The 16348-nt window shown below is 45.0% G+C and overlaps 1 long non-coding RNA gene across 1 annotated transcript in view; it reads right to left on the bottom strand.

The window, feature by feature from the left end:
• LOC135965179 (uncharacterized) overlaps nt 1–6998 on the bottom strand; it is a 36936-nt gene extending 29938 nt beyond the window's left edge. Inside the window, exons 1-2 of the long non-coding RNA XR_010578083.2 lie at nt 6576–6998; nt 6010–6133 (exon numbers count right to left, since the gene is read on the bottom strand). This is a non-coding gene — a long non-coding RNA (uncharacterized lncRNA). The remainder of the gene's footprint in view (nt 1–6009; nt 6134–6575) is intronic.
• Nucleotides 6999–16348: the final 9350 nt, after the last annotated feature.

Genomic DNA, 16348 nt, shown 5'->3' with positions numbered 1-16348 from the left:
TATTTTTGTATTTTTTAGTAGAGACGGGGTTTCACCGTGTTAGCCGGGATGGTCTTGATTTCCTGACCTCGTGATCTGCCCGTCTCGGCCTCCCAAAGTGCTGGGATTACAGGCTTGAGCCACCGCACCCGGCCATTTTTTTTTTTTTTTAGACAGAGTTTCATTCTTCTTACCCAGGGTGGAGTGCAATGGCGCAATCTTGGCTCACTGTAACCTCCACCTACCAGGTTCAAGTGATTCTTCTGCCTCGGCCTCCTGAGTAGCTGAGATTACAAGCATGCACCACCATGCCTGGCTAATTTTTATATTTTCAGTAGAGACAGGGTTTCACCATGTTGATCAGGCTGTTATCGAACTCCTGAGCTCAGGTTGTCTGCCTGCCTCAGCCTTCCAAAGTGCTGGGATTACAGGTGTTAGCCACTGCATCTGGCCTAAGGTTTGCTAATTTTATTGATCTTTTCTTTTTCTTTCTTTCTTTTTTTTTTTTGAGACAGAATCTTGCTCTGTCACCAGGCTGGAGTGCAGTGGCATGATCTTGGCTCACTGCAACCTCCACCTCCCGGGTTCAAGTGATTCTCCTGCCTCAGCTTCCCAAGTAGCTGGGACTACAGGCACACATCACCATGCCCAGCTAATTTTTGTATTTTTGGTAAAGACAGGGTTTCACCATATTGGCCAGGGTGATCTCAATCTCTTGACCTTGTGATCCGCCCGCCTCAGCCTCCCAAAGTGCTGGGATTACAGGTGTGAGCCATCCAGCCAGGCCTTTTGTTGATCTTTTCAAAGAAACAACTTTTGGTTTTATTGATTTTCTCTATTGTTTTCTCTATTTCTTATTTCATTTATCTCTGTTCTAGTCTTTATTTCTTTCTGCAATGATTTTTCTTTTTCTACTTCCTTAGATTGTAAAGTGTGGTTGTAGATTTGACATCTTTCTTGTTTTTTCTTTTTTTTTTTTAATTTTTATTGATGTGTAATATTTGTATATTTGTATGGGGTGCAGGTGGTATTTTGCTTTATGCATAGAATATGTAATGATCAAGTCAGGGCATTTAGGGTATACATCATTGTGAGAAAATTTTAAATGGTTCATTTTCAAGGCATGATAAATCTGTGTACTAACAGCTACGCTGCAGATGTGACAAACTGAATGGCTCATGTACCTAGAAAGTCATCATAAGAGAACAAGATATACAGGAGGGGTCAGCCCATAAAAAGGGAGAAAGGGCCGGGCGCAGTGGCTCAAGCCTGTAATCCCAGCACTTTGGGAGGCCGAGACGGGCGGATCACGAGGTCAGGAGATGGAGACCATCCTGGCTAACACGGTGAAATCCCGTCTCTACTAAAAAATACAAAAAACTAGCCGGGCGCGGTGGCAGGCACCTGTAGTCCCAACTACTCAGGAGGCTGAGGCAGGAGAATGGCGTGAACCCGGGAGGCGGAGCTTGCAGTGAGCTGAGATCCGGCCACTGCACTCCAGCCTGGGCAGTAGAGCGAGACTCCGTCTCAAAAAAAAAAAAAAAAGGGAGAAAGTTTCATTATTGGGAAGTTCAAACATAAGCAGGGAAGTGGACCAGAGTTTCCCACACTGGGGAAACTCTCTGGCCTCCCAGCCAATCCTGGCCTGCAGAGCTGGCTGTCTCGCTTCCCTCTCCTCCTGTGCCTCAGGTGTTTCCTGTCACTTCCCTGTTGAGTTCCAGTGGTCTCCCTTAGATGCTTGATTCAAAGTATGATTATCTACTCGCTGTTTTGGTTCCTCTTTGTGGAGGAGGCAAGCGCAAGATGCCTTCAGTCAGCTATCTTCTTTTTGTGTTACCAAAACACCAAGGGTTTGGTCCAGGTCCTGCTGCTCGCCACACAGAAAGCCAATGACTGAGATGACAAGTATTGCCAAGGAAAAAGGCTTCCATCAGGCACTGCAGCCCAGGAGATGGGAGCTCAGCCTCAAATCCATCTCCCTGACTGACTAAAACAAGAGGTTTTATATAGTGGGAAGAAATGTAACAATGCCTCAGCAAACAGGAACTAGAGAGGGCTAAGAAAGCAATCCTGATGAATGAGGGGTCCAAAGTCTCATTATAATGTAATGATCGGATGAGTTTCAGTTTATTGATTTTTTTTTTTTTTTTTTTTTTTTTTTTTGAGAGGCCTAAGGGTCCTTTCCTGAGGAAGGAACTCAAGTAGAACAAATACAAGGTTCAAGCTTTAAGTTCAGAAAGGTCAATTTCTATGTTTATCCAAAAGAACAGTCCATGGGACTATTGGGTTGGTTTCAGTGTCCCCTTTCTATTGATCAGTTCCTCAATCATGAGGAATCTGGTTGTCTTTCTGGCTGCTTCATAATGAGGAGGGGTGTCATAGGCAGCTCTATTACCATGGGTGACCATGTAGTCATCGAGGGATCAAAGGTTAATCTAATATAGAGTTTCTTCTGACACATATTTCTCTTACAGTCCATTCTTTCCACCAAAGACAAATCACAGCAGGACCAATCTACCTGCAAAATAAGCTGCAGTCCCATATATTCGGCCTGATTACCCACACAAAGTGCAGCAAGAATCATTGTCCATATAGACTCTCCCAAATCAGCTTTGCTGGAACGTCTCACAAGACCATTTCAGTCAAAGCCCTGAGAAAATAACCAGTTCAATTGTGCGCCATTACAAAAGAAAATATGTTGTTAAGTATATGCAAACATACACATTGCCATGAATTAAAAATATTCACAAATAGTTTACAAATTCTGGAGAAATTAGGCAGAGAGATATGTGACTCAAATTCTGTTTACAAAAGTGTACTCAGCCGGGCACGATGGCTCACACCTGTAATCCCAGCACTTTGAGAGGCTGAGGCTGGTGAATCACTTGAGGTCAGGAGTTCAGGACCAGCCTGGCCAATGTGGTGAAGCCCCATTTCCACCAAAAATACAAAAATTAGCCAGACGTGGTGGTGCATGCCTGTAATCCCAGCTACTTGGGAGGCTGGGGTGGGAGAATCACTTGGGTCCAGGAGGCAGAGGCTGCAGTGAGCCAAGATCATACCACTGCACTCCAGCCTGGGCAAGAGTGAGACTCCATCTCAAAAAATTGAAAAGCACACTGCACTTTCACTGGGTACAGTGGCTAGCACTTTGGGAGGCTAAGGCAGGCAGATCACCTGAGGTCAGGAGTTCAAGACCAGCCTGGCCAACATGGCAAAACTCCATCTCTACTAAAAATGCAAAAATTATCTGGGTGTCGTGGTGCACACCTGTAATCCCAGCTACTCAGGAGGCTGAGGCAGGAGAATTGCTTGAACCCAGGAGGTAGAGGTTGCAGTGAGCCAAGATCACACCACTGCACTCGAGCCTGAGCAACAGAGCGAGACTCCATCTCAAAAAAAAAGTATACTCCACTTAATATATTTAAAGTATGCTTAAAGGCTATAAATAGCTCAAAAGGAAAAATTATTCAGACTCTGAAAAAACAAAAAGCATCAGCAATATAGCTGGGTGTGGTGGCTCACACCTGTAATCCCAGCACTTTAGGAGGCTCAGGTGGGTGGACCACTTGAGGTCGGGAGTTCGAGACCAGCCTGACCAAATAGAGAAACCCCGTCTCTACTAAAAATACAAAACGAACTGGGCGTGGTGATGCATGCCTGATATCCCAGCTACTCGGGAGGCTGAGGCGGGAGAGTCACTTGAACCTGGGAGGCGGAGGTTGCGGTGAGCCAAGATCCGCCACTGCACTCCAGCCTGGGCAACAAGAGGGAAACTCCGACTCAAAAAAAAAAAAAAAGAATCAGCAATATTTCAAACACAAAGCCATAACAACTCTTTCAGTTTCAATTCATGCAATCAACTCTTGCTCTGTTTCATATTGAGTTAGCAATCTTTATGAACACACCAGCTTTTTAATTACAGTCCTGGAAGTTTTCTCTCTAATTCAGTGGCACAAACTCCAAAGTTATCAGAAACCCGCCAATCAAGAGTCCTTTTCATGAACTCCTCCAAAGAAGAAAGCCCTCAACTGTAGCTGATTATAAGTCACTTTTTGAGAAGAATCAAAGCAAAACATCGATTGTGGCTGACAAAAAAAGTCTTTTTTTTTTTTTTTTTTTGAGACAGAGTCTTGCTCTGTTACCCAGGCTAGAGTGCAGTAGCACAATCTCAGCTCACTGCAACCTCTGCCTCCTAGGTTCAAGCAATTCTCCTGCATCAGTCTCCCAAGTACCTGGGACTACAGGTGTTCGCTGCAGATCTGAGCCTCCCTGTGCTATTGTTGGGGTTGGGAGCAGGCAGGATCCCTCCCTTCCTGGGTGCAGCTGCAGCAACTTGGTCCACAGCTGCAGATACAGGCCTCCAGTTCCACAGAGCAGGCAGGAACCCCACCCCGCTGTGGGGTGCTGTAGCTGCCCAAACTGGGGCTGCAGTCCCAGGCATCCCTGCACTCTTGGGGGAGCTGAGAAGGCCCCCTCCTTGCCCTTTCAGGCTCAGAGGTGCCTGCTCTTGCTTCTTGGCCTCTCCCTGCTCCTGGTGCCCACTCCGATCTTGGAGCAGGCTTGGGGCCAAGTCCAGGGGCTGTCACAGTGCTGCCAGGTGTGTGCAAGCTCAGGGCAGTGCTGACATGCCAGTCCCCTGCTGCCTTGCCCCCTCTGGGCACTGAGGAGTGCAGGAGGGGAAGTTGAGAGGTGCTGAGAGTGATTGGTGCTGACCTGCAGGTGACCCTTGGTGCCAGCAGCCTGGGCACTATGGATGGCTGTGGGAGGCAGACAGGCTCCTGGGTGGAAGGGGGCAAGTCCCCAGTGAAGCCCCACTTTCATGCCAGGACAGGCCTGAAGTGTGAGGGCCAGGCTGCCATTCCTGCTGACTGGAGGAGGAACTCATGGTGCTTTTTCCTGTGGACCAATCGACACACACTCCCTTCCCCCTGAGCCCCGTAAAAGCTCTGGGCTCAGCCACAGCAGGGCAGAGGATAGAGAGACAACAAGAGGACCAGCTGCAGTGAGGAGCTATTCTCCCTGCTGATAGCTAGAGACAATGGAATGACCAGCTGGCAGAGAGAAGCTACCCTCTCTGCTAAGAGCTTCGGAGACCGGAAGAGACATTGCGTGGACTAGCTGCAGACAGGAGCCACCCTCCCCAGGGCCTCCTCTCTGCTGAGGGCAGCATACGTCAGGATGACTAGTAGCAGACAGGAGCTGTCCTCTCCAGGGCCTCCTCTCTGCTGAGAGCAGCAGACATTGGGACAACCAGTAACAGAGAGGAACTACCCACTGTGGGTCTCCCCTGAGCTGCTCTAATACTAAATAAAGCTTCTCTTTGTCTTGCTCACCATTCACTTGTCTGTGTTCTTCATTCTTCCTGAATGCAGGACAAGAACTCAGGCAAAAGTGCTACCGGCCACAGAGGTTTCTGGCCAGAAAAATTGACATCCAGTGATCCCATAATACTACTTTTCAAAAAAATGTGCATGAATATCATTTGTTTTGGCTGGGTTTATAATTTTATAACCTTCTATGCCAAACCCTGAAACCTCAAAATATCTACCAGAGACAAATATAAAATCCAGACAAAAATGTATGCTCACAATTTTGAAGACATTTCTATTTTCATTTTACCAATAATTTTAAAGCCAGCTGGTTTAGTAAAAATGTACTTAACTCACATGAACTTGAAAATTGCTTTGACTTATTTAATTTATGAGTGCTCTTTTACTTATAAGCCAGTTTGGTAGACACAACATATACCAATAAGTGTACATACAAATAAACACATCTAAACATGTATATACACACATAAACAAAGATCCAATAGCTTTTACCTTGGAACTATAGCTATGAGATAGCACTACAGGTTTACTGGTTTCACATGGTTACACTTTACCCCAAATGGGTAATCCAGTGAATGCTGTGAACCAAAATTTTGGGTACAGAAGTTTCCATGGCAGTTTGATTTTTAAAGGCCAAACCTCCTCAGACTCCAAAGAACACTGCAGTCAAACAGCAAAAAAAGAGAACATCACGTACCTGCCGGGCCCAACCCTGCTTAGAACAGCAGCACAAAAGCCTGGATACACACGACTCCATCCCACTTTCCCATTCAGCAGCAAACTCCAGATTCCAAACAGCAAACTCCAGATTCCAAACAACACTGGGGCCAAACAGTATTGCAAATGAATATCAGTTTACCAAATTCTAACTTCTCATGACTATATAAAACACACACAATCACCAAAACACAATCCAACTGCTGCAGCAAAAAACAAGCCCCAAGAAGTGTCCAAACTGAAACAGTCAGGATGCTTCCTCTCTCCATTGGTTGGGCTTGATCAAATGCAAACAAAAATTCCTTAAGAATTTCCCAAATTGAGAGGAACTGATCCCGCTGTCTGGTACACACACAAGACACTCACTTGCCCAGACACAACACACAATTGTAAACAAGCCCCCAAGAGTGTCCACACTAAAACAGTCAGGGTGTTTCCCTCCCTCAGTCAGTTGGGCTTGTTCAACCTGCAAATGAAAATTCTTTTAAAATTTTCCCAAATTGAGAGGAGCATATCCTGCTGTCTGGACCCACAAAGAATACTCACCTATCTAGATGCAGATGTCCAATTTCAAAGGCTATTCTTCCAAGGCAATCAGGAGCACAGTTGGGGCTGACCATGGTGGGGCCAGAGAGAAACTGAAACTCACTTCCAGCTAAAATTGGTCTATAGCTGGGCATGGTACATTCCTGTAGTCCAGCTACTCAGGAGGCTGAGGCAGGAGAATCACTTGAACCTGGTGAAGTGGCTACATTGTCGGGGGTACATGCCCTCGGGTATATATATGTCATTGTCTTGGGCCAAGAAAATTTAGGACACGGACACACACAAGGAGTTTAGGAGCAGAGGTTTAATAGGTAGAAGAGAAGAGAAACAGCTTCCTCTATAGAGAAGGGGTCTCCGAATGGAAAGGACCGGCTGGTAGTGAAGGCACCAAGTTTCATAGTTCAGTTTGAGGAGGCAGTGTCTGATTTAGTGTGGACTGTTCTAGTTTGTTCTAGTGTGTCTGATTTACATAGGGCTCACAGGTTGGTTTGACCGGGTATGATGTTTACATAATGCTCAGGGAAGGCTGGTTGCCCCACCCTAATCTTCTTATGCAAATGGGCTTTCCAGTTGATCGATACCATCTGTTTTTTTTTTTTTTCTTCAAGACGGAGTTTTGCTCTTGTTACCCAGGCTGCAGTGCAATGACACGATCTCAGCTCACTGCAACCTCTGCCTTCCAGGTTCAAGCGATTCTCCTGCCTCAGCCTCCTGAGTAGCTGGGACTACAGGCGCCCACCACCACTTGCAGCTAATTTTTATATATTTTTAGTAGAGGCGAGGTGATCCACATCATGTGGTCTGCTCCTTAGAGTACACATAACTGGCAGAAAAGCGAAGATGAAGTCGCTATCTTGAACATGTCTACTCCTTATTTCCTGCTGGCATTCACCCTTGCAAATTCCCAGCTTTCAGGCTGTTCTTTGTTAAAAAATGATCTGGGGGCTGCTTTTCAAAAAAAAAAAAAAAAAAAAAAGCCTTACCGAGGACTCCCATACCCTTGCTATCTGCCTAAGTGATTTCTTCTAACTCCTATATCACCACTGGGAGGCAGAGGTTGCAGTAAGCCAAGATTGCACCAGTGCACTACAGCCTGGGTGACAGTGTGAGACTCCATCTCAAAAGAAATAAAATAATAAAATAAAATAAAATTTGTCAGGCAGCTGCGTAGGAGGGCTTCTGAGACTCTACCCATGGCAGCCGAGCCACAAGCAACATGTTCCCAGTCAGGGAACCAAAATACATTACTGAAACATCAGGAGTTCGGTCTAGGTCCTACAACTTGCGGTACAGAAAGCCAATGACTGAGATGACAAGTATTGCCAAGGAAGAAGGCTTTAATCGGGTGCTGCAGCTAAGGAAATGGGAGCTCAAAACCTCAAATCCATCTCCCTGGCCAACTGAAACAAGGGTTTTATACAGCAGGGAAGAAATGTAGCCTGTAAGAAAACAGGAAGTAGGGAGGGCCAAGGAAGTAATCATGATGAATGAGGGATCCAAAGTCTCATTGACTGGATGTAGTGATCTGGTGAGTTTCAGTTCATTGATACTTTTCTTTTTTTTTTTTTTTCTTTTTTTTTTTTTTTGAGACGGAGTCTCACTCTGTCGCCCAGGCTGGAGTGCAGTGGCGCGATCTCGGCTCACTGCAAGCTTCGCCTCCTGGGTTCCCGCCATTCTCCTGGCTCAGCCTCCCGAGTAGCTGGGACTACAGATGCCCACAACTGCGCCCGGCTAATTTTTTGTATTTTTAGTAGAGACGGGGTTTCACCGTGGTCTCGATCTCCCGACCTTGTGATCCGCCCGCCTCGGCCTCCCAGAGTGCTAGGATTACAGGCGTGAGCCACCGCGACCGGCTGATACTTTTCTTTTTGAGGGGAGAGGCCTGAAGGTCATTTCCTGAGGAAGGAACTCAAATAAAACAAATATAAGTTTCAAGCTTTAAGACTGGAAAGGTCAATTTTTATGTTTATCCAAAATAATAGTCTCTGGAACTATTGGGTTGATTTCATTTGTTTTTTACCTTTTAAGTTCAGGGGTACATGTGCAGGTTTATTACATAAGCAAATTCGTACTTGTCACAGGGGTTTGTTGTACAGATTATTTCTTCATGCAGGTATAAAGTCTAGTATTCATTAGTTATTTTTTCTGATCCTCTCCCTCCTCCCACCTTCCACCCTTCAGTAGGCTCCAGTGTCTGTTGTTCCCCTCTTTGTGCCAATGTGTTCTCATCATTTACCTCCCACTTATAAGTGAGAACATGCAGTGATATGGTTTGGCTCTGTGTCCCCACCCAGATCTCATCTTGTAGCTCCAATGAGATGCGGGAGGGACCCAGTAGTAGATGATTGTTGAATCATGGGGGTGGATCTTTCCCGTGCTGTTCTTATGATAGTGAATGGGTCTCAAAAGATCTGATGGTTTTAAAAAGAGGGGTTTCTCAGCACAAGTTCTCTTTTTGCCTACTGCCATCCACGTAAGTTGTAACTTGCTCCTCCTTGTTCTTCTACCATGATTGTGTGGCCTCCCAGTCATGTAATTAAACTTCTTTCTTTTGTAAATTGCCCAGTCTCAGGTATGTCTTTATCAGCAGCATTAAAATGGACTAATACAGTAAATTAGTACCAGGAGGGGAGTGTTGCTGAAAAGATACCTGAAAATGTGGAAGCAACTTCAGAACTGGATAAAAGAGAGAGGCTGAAACTATTTAGAGGGCTCAGAAGAAGAGAGAAAAATGTGGGAAAGATGGGAACTTCCTAGAGACTTGTTGAATGGCTTCGACAAAAATGCTGATAATGGGCTGGGCGTGGTGGTTCACACCTGTAATCTCAACACTTTGGGAGGCTGAGGCAGGCAGATCACCTGATGTCCAGAGTTCAAGACCAGCCTGACCAGCATGGAGAAATCCCATCTCTACTGAAAATACAGAATTAGCCTGGCATGGTGGCACATGCCTGTAATCCCAGCTACTCAGGAGGCTGAGGCAGGAGAATCACTTAAACCCAGGAGGTGGAGGTTGTGGTGAACCAAGATCATGCCATTGCACTCCAGCATGGGCAAAACGAGTGAAACTCCATCTCAAAAAAAAAAAAAAAATGTTGATAGTGATATGAACAATAAGGTCCAGACTGACGTGGTCTCAGATGGAGATGAGGAACTTGTTGGGAACTGAAGCAAAGGTGACTCTTGTTATGTTTTAGCAAAGAGACTGGCAGCATTTTGCCCCTGCCCTAGAGATTTGTGGAACTTTGAACTTGAGAGAGATGATTTAGGGTATCTGGTGGAAGAAATTTCTAAGTAGCAAAGCATTCAAGAGGTGACTTGGGTGCTGTTAAAGGCATTCAGTTTTAAAAGGGAAACAGGGCATAAAAGTTTGGAAAATGTGCAGCTTGACAATGCAATAGAAAAGAAAATTCCATTTTCTGAGGAGAAATTCAAGCTGGCTACAGAAATTTGCATGAGTAATGAGGATCTGAATGTTTTTTTGTTTGTTTGTTTGTTATTTTGAGACGGAGTCTCGCTGTGTCTCCCAGGCTGGAGTGCAGTGGCGTGATCTCAGCTCACTGCAAGCTCCGCTTCCCGGGTTCACGCCATTCTCCCGCCTCAGCCTCCCAAGTAGCTGAGACTACAGGTGCCCGCCACCACGCCCAGCTAGTTTTTTGTATTTTTAGTAGAGACGGGGTTTCACCATGTTAGCCAGGATAGTCTCGATCTCCTGACCTTGTGATCCACCCGCCTCGGCCTCCCAAAGTGCTGGGATTACAGGCTTGAGCCACCGCGCCCGGCCGGATCTGAATGTTAATCCCCAAGACAATGGGGAAAATGTCTCCAGTGCATGTCAGAGGACTTCACAGCAGCCCTTCCCATCACAGGCCCAGAGGCCTAGGAGGAAAAATTGGTTTTGTGAGCTGGGCCAAGGGTCCCTGTGCTGTTTGCAGCCTAGGGACTTAGTGCCTGTAATCCCAGCTACTTGAGACCTGAGGCAGGAGAATCACTTAAACCCCATAAGTGAAGGTTGCAGTGAGCCGAGATCTCACCACTCCAGCCTGGCTCTGTCTCAATTTAAAATAATAAAAATAAAAAATAAACAAGGCTGGGCGCAGTGCCTCGCGCCTGTACTCCCAGCACTTTGGGAGGCCGAGGTGGGTGGATCACAAGGTCAGGAGATCAAGACCATCCTGGCTAACACAGTGAGACCCCGTCTCTACTAAAAATAGAAAAATATGCTGGGCATGGTGGCGGGCAGCTGTAGACCCAGCTACTTGGGAGGCTAAGGCAGGAGAATGGCATGAATCTGGGAGGTGGAACTTGCAGTGAGCCCAGATCACGCCACTGCATTCCAGCCTGGGCGACAGAGCAAGACTCCATCTCAAAAACAAATAAAAAATAATAAAAATAAACAAATATGAGCTGGGTGCGGTGGCTCATGTCTGCAATCTCAGCACTTTGGAAGGCCAAGGTGGGTGGATCACAAGGTCAGGAGTTCAAGACCAGCCTGGCCAAGATGGTGAAACCCCATCTCTACTAAAAATACAAAAACTAGCTGGGCACGGTGGCAGATGCCTGTAATCCCAGCTACTCGGGAGGCTGAGGCAGAGAATTGCTTGAACCCAGGAGGCGGAGGTTGCAGTGAGCCAAGATCGCACCACTGCACTACAGCCTGGGCAACAGAGCGACACTCCGTCTCAATAAATAAATAAATAAATAAACAAACAAATATGTTCTTTCATTCTGTAGCATTTAAAATTAAGGGGAGAAAAAAAATAAATTGGCCAGGCTCAGTGACTCATGCCTGTAATCCCAGCACTTTGGGAGGCCAAGGAAGGCAGATCCATTTGATGTCAGGAGTTTGAGACCAGCCTGGCCAACATGGTGAAACCCCATCCCTACTAAAAATACAAAAATTAGCTGGGCATTGTGGTGCGCACCTATAGTCCCAGCTACTCAGAAGGCTGAGGCAGGAGGATCGTTTGAACCTGTGAGAAAGAGGTTGCAGTGAGCTGAGATTGCGCTACTGAACTCCAGCCTGGCGACAAAGCAAGATTCCATCTCAAAAAATAAATAAATACATACATAAATAATTAAGAGGCAGAGGGGGTGGGGGAAAAATAATAATAATAATAATAATAAAATTATTGATACTGTCCTTAAAGTGGTTATTTTTATAATCCATTATAGTAAAAGTTTCTCAGAAATCAGCCGACCGCGGTGACTCACACCTGTAATCCATGGCTGGGCTGGGCTTTAAAAGGTCTTATCTGAGATTCGTCCTATGGAACAAGTTCCATCAAAGACAATTTAAAAGCCTATGTTAAAAAAATGATTATTCTTTATGTACTGTATACAAATAATTATGTCAAGTGTAATAAAGCAAACCAGTCCTACCATTATTTGTCTTTAGTAAAAATGGGAAACTGGAGAGAGAAAAATTACGTTTTAAAACTATAGTACACCTGTTGTTAGATTCTAGCCTTGCCTAATATTTTTTCAATTTTTATTGTTTTCTACAGTTTGAACCGAATTCTAATTTTTGTTAGCTACAAGTCTTCAAAATAATGTTTTAATTTTTTTCCTTCTTTTTTTCCCCATTTTTCCTAATTTGGAGTCACTAAAAACTAAGCTGTGCTTTCTTAACACCCTGTGAACTGAAGCTAGACAATTTAAATGTCAGAAGAAAATAGCAGCAACCTATTTATATACATAAGCCACTTTCATACTTGCCTACTAATGTATGGACTTCAGAGTAAGTGGCCTACATCAATTTTTCCAAGATTATTCTTTTGTTTGTTGTTTTTTTTCTTTCTTCCTCCCTCCATTTTCTCTTCATAGGACATGAGACTTCACAACCTGCTAAAAATGAACTTCCGGGACCTACCCATCTAGGAATAAAGTGTCCTAAAATAGCCACAAGAGATCAGATGAAACCTGAGACCAGAGACTCATTTTCTTCTAAAACGCTTTCTTCAAAAGATTTTTTTTTTTTTTTTTTTTTTGAGACTGAATCTGTCTGTGTCACCCAGGCTGGAGTGCAGTGGCACGATCTCAGCTCACTGCAAGCTCCGCCTTGCAGGTTCAAGCAATTCTCCTGCCTCAGCCTCCCAGGTAGCTGGGACTATAGGCGCCTGCCACCATGCCCGGTTTTTTTTTTTTTTTTTTTTAGTTGAGACGGGGTTTCACCGTGTTAGCCAGGATGCTCTCGATCTCCTGACCTTGTGGTCTGCCCGCCTCGGTCTCCCAAAGCACTGGGATTACAGGCGTGAGCCACCACGCCCGGTCAAATGAGACATATTTACAAGCTTTACAGGGCCTGCCTTATCATAAGCATATAATAAAGCTTGGCTGTTGTTATTATTTACATGCAAGCTGAGCTGAGCATCTCTAATCCAAAACCTGAAATCCAAAATACTCCAAAATTTGATACTTTTTAAGTGCCAACATGACGCCACAAGTGAAAAATTCCACACCTGACCTCATGTGATAGGTCTCAGTCAAATGAAGTCAAAATTTTGTTTCATGCACAAAACTATTTTATTTTTTGAGACAGGGTTTTGCTCTGTCACCCAGGCTGGAGTGCAGTGGTGTGATCTCAGCTCACCGCTGCCTCGACCTCCTGGACTCAAGTCATCTGCCCACCTCAGTTTTTTTTTTTTTTTTTTTTTTTTTTTTTTTTGAGGCGGAGTCTCGCTCTGTCGCCCAGGCTGGAGTGCAGTGGCCAGATCTCGGCTCACTGCAAGCTCCGCCTTCCGGGTTCACGCCATTCTCCTGCCTCAGCCTCCCGAGTAGCTGGGACTACAGGCGCCCGCCACCTCGCCTGGCTAATTTTTTGTATTTTTTAGTAGTGATGGGGTTTCACCGTGTTAGCCAGGATGGTCTTGATCTCCTGACCTCGTGATCCACCCATCTCGGCCTCCCAAAGTGCTAGGATTACAGGCTTGAGCCACCGCACCCGGCCTTTTTTTTTTTTTTTAATTTTTGGAGATGGGGTCTCACTCTGTCACCCAAGCTGGAGTGTAGTGTAGCAATCTGGGCTCACTGCAAACTCCACCTGCCAGGCTCAAGAGATTCTCCTCCCTCAGCCTCCCGAATAACTGGGATTACAGGCGCCGGCTACCACTGATAGCTAATTTTTGTATTTTTAGTAGAGACGGGGTTTCAACATGTTGGCCAGGCTGGTCTCAAACCCCTGGGCTCAAGCACTCTGTCCACCTCAGCCTCCCAAAGTGCTGGAATTACATGTGTGAGCCACCCTGCCCAGCCACAAAACTGTTTTAAAATATAATGTAAAATTGGCCGGGTGCAGTGGCTCATACCTGTAATGCCAGAACTCTGGGAAGCCAAGGTGAGTGGAACACCTGAGGTCAGGAGTTCGAGATCAACCTGGCCAACATGGCGAAACCCTGTTTTTATTTAAAAATGCAAAACTTAGCCGGGTGTGGTGGCACACGCCCGTAGTCCCAGCTACTCAGGAGGCTAAGGCAGGAGAATCGCTTGAACCTGGGAGGCGAAGGTTGCAGTGAGCCAAGATTATGCCACTGCACTCCAGCCTGGCAACAGAGTGAGATTCCATCTCAAAAATATACACATATACACATATTTTATAATGTTTATATACATAAATATATAATAAAGTTATCTTCAGACTATGTGCATAAAATGAATATGAAACGTAAATGAAGTTCTTATTTAGACTTTGGTCCCATCCCCAAGATATTTCATTATGTACATGCAAATATTCCAAAGTCCACAAACAAACAAACAAACAAAAACACAAAATCTGAAGCCCTTCTGGATAAGGGATACTCAACCTGTATAATGAAGGTGAGATAAAAATTAATGGAGTCTGGTAAAATAAATTTGAAGAGATTAAAAAAGAAAATAAAAAAAATTAACGGAATATCATAACCCAGTATCACACAACTACTAGCGCTACAATTCAGACATGGGGCCTTTTGGTCCTTTCCACTGCTCTCTGCTGCCTTTCTCAAATGAAAAAGAGAAAATGAAAAGAAACTTTCTCCAACTTCCCAGGCCCCTTTGCTTTTTGTCCTGGATTTGCCCTGGCCCAGGCAGGCTCACCATCATTGCTTCTGGGGCTGCCTTTCTAGTTCCGCTCTCTGGAGACCTCTCCAGAAGCCTGGTGCTCTTGAGTGGGCTTGCAGATGCAAGGTCTGGGGTCCCTCTGTGAACCCTGGAAACACCTTCTCAGGGTCCACGGCCCCCATAGCCACTCTTTTCCCTTTTGTCTTGCAGGTCTTGTATTCCTCAGAGCCCTCTTTGCTCCATCTCTCTGCTTTTCTCCTTCTACATTTCTCCTCCCACTTCACCTGTCCCAAGGAAACACAGCATTCTTCTTTAAAACAACAGCACTGTGTGTGTGTGTGTGTGTGTGTGTGTGTGTGTGTGTGTGTGTGAAATACAGCAAGCATAAACATGAAGCTTAATGGATAATTCTAAAGCACTACTCAATTCAAGAAAAAAAATTTTTTTAAGTCCCAGTGTGGTGGCTCATGTCTATAATTCCAGCACTTTGGGAGGCAGAGGTGGGCAGATCTCTTGGGCCCAGGAGTTTGAGACCAGCTTGGGCAACATGGTGAAATCCCATCTCTACTGACTGGATGTTGGTACTGACTGGATGTTGGTACTGACTGGATGTTTAATGATACCAACTAATTACTATACTGATAAATCTTTTTTTTTTTTTTTTTTTTTTTGAGGAGGAGTCTCGTTCTGTCGCCAGGCAGGAGTGCAGTGGCGCAATCTCAGCTCACTGCAACCTCCGCCTCCCAGGCTCAAGTCATTCTCCTGCCGAGTAGCTGGGACTACAGGTGACCGCCACCATGCCTGGCCTGATAATTCTTTTAAGTGTGAAAAGTAAAGCCTTTTTCCTTGAAGGCTTTAACTTTTTAAATTTTTTTGAGATGGGGTCTCCCTCTTGTTGCCCACCCTGGCTTGCAATGGTGAGATCTCGGCTAACTGCAACCTCTACCTCCCAGGTTCAGGCGGTTCTCCTACTTCAGCCTCCCGAGTAGCTGGGATTATAGGCACATGCCACCACGCCCGACTAATTTTGATATTTTTGGGGGTTTTTTAAATTACATGATTGTAATTATACAATTTCCACTATTCGATATTTTGTATAAAACAAGTTACAACTCACAAGATTTTCAAATGTGACAATATGTATCAAACTATATATACACAAAGTTTACAGGCCATTAGGAAGCTTTATTTTAAAAATACATTCAGGAAAACAAACATTCATGTAACCAGTTCTCTTGGCTTTAAAAAACATGATTAGAAATATACACCGTAGGCCGGGCCCGGTGATTCACGCCTGCAATACCAGCACTTTGGGAGGCTGAGGTGGGCGGATCATGAGGTCAGGAGATCGAGACCATCCTGGCCAACATGGGGAAACTCCATCTCTACTAAAAAAAATACAAAAAATTAGCCGGGCCTGGTGGCGGACACCTGTAGTCGTAGCTACACGGGAGGCTGAGGCAGGAGAATGGCATGAACCTGGGAGGCGGAGCTTGAAGTGAGCCGAGATGGCACCAATGCACTCCAGCCTGGGCAACAGAGCAAGACTCCATCCCAAAAAAGAAAGAAAAAGAAAAAAGAAATATACACTGTAAAAAAAAAATCAAGACAATGATTGATCAATACTGATCAGTTACATTTTAAAACTTTTAATAATTTGTACATGAGTGCAGGTTAGATAAAAGTCAGCAAATTATTAATAGAAAACTGCAGTACTATCATCGGATGAACATGTC

This window comes from Macaca fascicularis, chromosome 9, assembly GCF_037993035.2.
Source record: "Macaca fascicularis isolate 582-1 chromosome 9, T2T-MFA8v1.1".
Lineage (NCBI taxonomy): Eukaryota > Metazoa > Chordata > Mammalia > Primates > Cercopithecidae > Macaca > Macaca fascicularis.
This window is presented reverse-complemented; position numbering and strand designations above follow the sequence as displayed.